The sequence below is a fragment of the Malania oleifera genome, chromosome 13 (assembly GCF_029873635.1).
Source record: "Malania oleifera isolate guangnan ecotype guangnan chromosome 13, ASM2987363v1, whole genome shotgun sequence".
Lineage (NCBI taxonomy): Eukaryota > Viridiplantae > Streptophyta > Magnoliopsida > Santalales > Ximeniaceae > Malania > Malania oleifera.
Genome location: NC_080429.1, coordinates 82565602 through 82571115, shown reverse-complemented (window position 1 = coordinate 82571115; position 5514 = coordinate 82565602).

Below are 5514 nucleotides of genomic sequence, written 5' to 3'. Positions count from 1 at the left end.
CTTCCAAGATATTTTTTCTTTGACTCCATCTTGAATTTAAGCTTCAATATACTTTAGCAAGTTCTCATTCATGCTCTCAAGATCTTCAAGTTTTAATATACTTTAGCAAGTTTTCATTCATGCTCTCATGATCTTCAAGCATTATTATATCATCTTTGAATTCATGTCTTTTAAGCTTCATTTGATCATCTTTCTTTGGAGTATAAGTTTTTAATGATCTTTGTGAGCACTTGACCTTGTCTTCAAACAAATATGTTAAGTTCCTCTAATTTGTTATCATCAAAATTAGATTTTAAGCCTTGTAAGGCCAACATAGATAATGAGCATAGGACTTTATAGTTCAAATTTAAAGCTTGATGGCTATATTGTACATTTGTAATTGTTGTTTATGGTGTGACTTTTATACTTCATGGGGTTTATAAACAAAGGACGAAAAACATAAAGGGATAGCACAGTAGAGACTCGTCGATGAGTGCCTTGTGCTCGTCAACAAGTAGATACTGAGAGTTAGAAAATCTTAGAGCAGAAGACTCATCGATGAGAGGATAGAATAGTCGACGAGTGAGCTTCTTTGACTCGTCAACAAATCCCCTGTACTCATTGATGAGTGTGGCTGGGCTGCGAGAAGTTATTTGAATTTTGAATTTGAACAGTGTGACAGTTGGGGACTCGGATGGAAATCTTAGAGGGCTTGTTAGAGAGTAAGAAAGGGGTGAGAGAAGGAGAGAAGATCATTGAGTGTGTATCTTTGATTTTTATAATGAAATCTCTTTCCGATTGCTCCCGTGGATGTAGGCTCTGACAAACCACATAATTCCTGGTGTCGTTGCTCTTATCTTTACTCTCTTTATTTTTCTATGGTTGTGGATATATTACGTATTCAACATTTACATTGTTGCAAGTATGTATGTGTGATTCTTTACACAATGTTTATTCCGCTATGCGTTATTGGAAGAGGCCCTTATTTCACAACAATTGGTATCAGAGTGTGTGTTGTATAGCCACTGAATTGAAGGATCTCTTAGTGTAACAAGGTTTGGTGAAAGGTTTATACAGAATTTCAATCGGATAACATTAATGCAACGACTTGGACTGATTTTGGAGCAATCATTCGTTTTTGTTTGGCTAAGGACGTGTTGTATCACGTCATGGATGAAAATTCTCTAGCACTAGTTTGGTGAAAACGGGAATGCCAATATATGTCTACGGGTTTGTCAAAAAAAAAAAAATCTACAAGTGTAGTGGAGGAAGACTCGGAATGTAGTGATAAATGTTAGCTTTGGTACAATCCCAAGAGGGGGGTGAATTGGAGATTTAAAAATTTATCTCTAGGTCAACCAGTCTAGTAGCAATATTACACAACATAGGGTCTGTCTATGCAATCATAAATAAAACATACACATGCGGTAATATAAAGTGCAGAAAAAATAAATAGCACACACGATATGTTATCGAGGTTCAGCCAAAGTGCCTATGTCCCCACCTTGACTCACCAGCACAAGGATTCCACTATAGCTCACTTAATGGGTGGAGCAACATTGGTTACAACCACGTCAATTAGCGGCGCTGACCTAAACCTAACCACACCTTACCAGGATAGTGCACCTACCTTTCCTAACTAGGTCTAAGCCAATCTGAGACTATTCCACAGGGCTAGTCTCCCTCTTTAGGCTCACGCCTGGAATACAACAAAAGTATAAAAATTTACGTACAAAAAAATGCTTCTTACACTAAGCAGGTATGTACTACAATACACATAGTATACTCAATCAACCACACATCACAGGAATTGTAAGATCGGTGATGTGATTTTATGCAAGCAAACACTCAGCAAAGTATAATCACAAATATGGTCAAGAGTGTCTTAACAAGGTATTTTTTTGAAACAATATATAACAAATCTCAATAATAGATTAGGGTTTCAAAGATACTGATCAAATATTCAAACTAGCTCAAAATATTTTCCTCAATGAAATAAGCACAAGAGTTGTTTGAAAAATATAGCTTGTAAAATACTTTGCACATAAAATTTATAACTATAAAAAATCTTGCAATAACAACGCTAAGATCCTCAAGTTAATGAGTTTTCGCAACACATAATTTATCAAATTAAATCTGAGGGAAACACTTTTGCTTAACTCTCAAAAATCAAACAATCAACAACAACAAAGATGAGAGTTTTAAGCAATGTAAAATAAAGCACTGGCACATTTAGGAACTCTAACAATGCTTGAATGATCAAGGAAATGAGTGAGTGAGAGTATTTGAAAGTAGTATAGGCAAAATAGGATTTTTAAATTTGAGAGGATTTTTCGTTAATGATCTTGCTAATCTCTTCCTAATTTTCACAAATAAGCACCTATATATAGAAGTAGGGCAAATTATAGTCGTTAAGGACATATAGGGTATTATTAAAATTATTCTAAAATCATTTAACAAAATTAACCCTATTTAACCGTGCTTAACCGCGGTAAAAATAAAACAACCCAAGAGTTTTCAAGTGCCCGATCCATGGTTCAGTCGTTCGAATAGACTTGGTTGAAAAAGTTATGTTTAGTTGCCTGAGTGTATGTTCAGTTTGTTGAACCAAGTCGATTTCCAAAAGATCCGCGATTCGGTCGCCTATCCCTAAGTTCGATAGCCCAAACTCTTCAATTCGATCGCCCGAGGGTATTTTGAACGTAAGAGTTTGGGCACCCAAGTTGTTAGGAAAAGTCAAAATGGATGTTCAGTTGAATGAGGAAGATACGTTCATTTTTGTTCGGTTTTCTAAGTCAACTGTTTGACTGATCCAACATTTGGTCGACCAAGGCAAAGTACATTGCCAAGTTCGGTCACTCGAAGTCACAAGTTTTTGCATATTATGCCCAATTTCAAAACATAAGATTCCCCATATAATATATGTGATAATTGGGACTTTCCTAAGTATTGTGCAAGGATCTAGGGTCATTCTAAGGTATTTTGAGGACACCAAAAAAATTCAGCATCGATCTATCGAAGGTCAACCAAAGGGTGATCTGTAAGGTCTTTCTAAGGTCTTGAGCTTATCAGTTCCTACATGCATGATATGCAGATTATTACAGACCTTGGATGATTATTATTACAAACCCAAATAAGGAATAATATAAATTACAATACAAGTAAACATTATGGGTCTTTAATCTTCAAGTCTTCATATGCCACTGTGTGATTTCATCAATATGAATCTGCACACAAAATTGACAGACATTAAATTCTAATGTATTTGTCATGATCAAAATGGGATATGACCTATAAGGTCAACAATCTCCCCCTTTTTTATGATGACTAATACCTTATGCAAAAGTGAGTACAACTAAGAAAGACTCCCCCTAAAACTTTGCATAAGGGAAATGTAAAGAGTTTAAAAGTTCAAACATTTTCCCAAGGTACCCAATTTTATCTCTTCTCTCGGTATTGAGTATAAATCATTTGAATACAAGATATGTTTGGGAAAGTTTTTAGAAATTTCGGCAACATGTCATTTGAAAATAGAGCATTTTCCCAAAAATACCTGTATATAAATGACCTGATTAAGTTTTAAATTTACAATATATCCACAACTACTAACTCAAACAGTTCAGTATGATCAAGACTTATTACTTTCAGCATCCAAAAAGATAATGCACAATGAATGACAAAATATGAAATATAACAATTACGCACACAAACAATATAACTGATCATTTAAATGATTTAAATGACATGAAAACAAGGTTAGACCATAAATATACACAAATCATTGCAATTGAAACATATCATAAGATCCATGAAAGATTTGAGTTTAAAACACACGGCATATGATAGCAAATAGTTGGTTTGAGCACAGACATAGTCTAATAAGTTCGCATGCATTTACATGTGAAGTTATCGAACCAGTTATGCAATTTTATAACATATATATGTATATAATAATAAATATATATCCCTTTTTGATATTTGTAAAAAAAAAAAAATACTAGGGGTGTGCTAGCTGAAAAAGAGACTTTAATTTATAAACAAACAAACACAAATTTTTTGGTTTGTCAATTAAGCACGTACTAAAATATAATCAAAAAATCACAACCATAATGATCTTAAAAATTTAACAATCACACGCAAGATTATATGGAAAATCAAATGACTGTGGTAAATTAACATATTTCAAGTCAAGATTTTCGATAAAGTCACTACATTTTAGCACATGCCACACTTGATTCAATAACATATCTAAGAAAAAAAATTTATGAGCACAATATGATAGACATTTTAATTTTAGATGCTCCCTCTATCGATTGGAATCCTAGCTTAGATACAATAAACTGCTTATACCAGTTGAAGACAAAATTCATTATGCTAGTAGTATAAGCCTATCAATTTAAATCTTTTAAACCAACCATACTAATGATTTATCAACTATATTATTATTATTAGTATGGTCATCCATATAGGCCACAGATGTATATTAGAAAATATATTAAGGCATGAACTAATACTTATAACCTAGAACAATCCATATCTATTCATAGACCTTTAAACACTAGATATGATGTTCAGGTCTTGGAATTGGTGTATTCCCAAGAGGGGGGGTGAATTGGGTATTTAAAACTTCCTAAGTTGATTTCAATTTCAAAGGTAGTATTTCAAAACCTAGGATTTGTCTATGCAATTGTAAACCCAATCATTCACAATAATAAAATATAAACATTCATGTGCTGGAATTTAAAATACGAAAATTAAAAGCACGCACAAGAAATGTTATCGGGGTTCGGCCAAAGTGCCTAGATCCCCACATTGACTTTCTAACACAAGGATTCCACTACGACTCACTTAACGGTTGGAGCAGCACCGGTTACAACTAGGTCAATTCACGGGGCTGACCTCAACCTACACCTTACCAGGATGGTATACCTAACTTTCCTAACCGGGTCTAAGCCAATCCAAGACTATTTACTAGGGCTAGTCTCCCTCTTCAGGCCCATGCCCAGAATACAACAAATTTAATCGATAATTTGCGTACACGTAAAATGCTTCTTACACTAAACAGATATGTACCAATATGCTTGACCAAATAATACACTCATATATGATAGGATATTAATCTCAAGTGAGATTTTGTTAACTCATGTGTTAACTCTCAACTAAATGTGTATCAATGTACGTATGGGAGAGTAAGACTTTTGATCTTAAGCAAACATGTTTCTTGTGTGGATGATCAGACAATCATTATAACCCTAAGCAAATATCACATAAATATTTCTCAAAAGTAAAGCATAGTAGATAATAGGGTTTTAAGCTTGCTAAAGATATTTTCGTCAAAGCATAAATCAAGCTTATGAAACTTGCAATGAGGATGCAAGATCAAAAGTCACACGAAGGCTTTTCCCAATCAAATATTTATGAATGAAATATTATGGGAGAAACCTTAGCTAACTCTCCAAAAAAATCAACACATAATCAAATATGAACAAGGGAGATTCTAGCTTATAGAAATGATATGAACACACTACCTTCTTT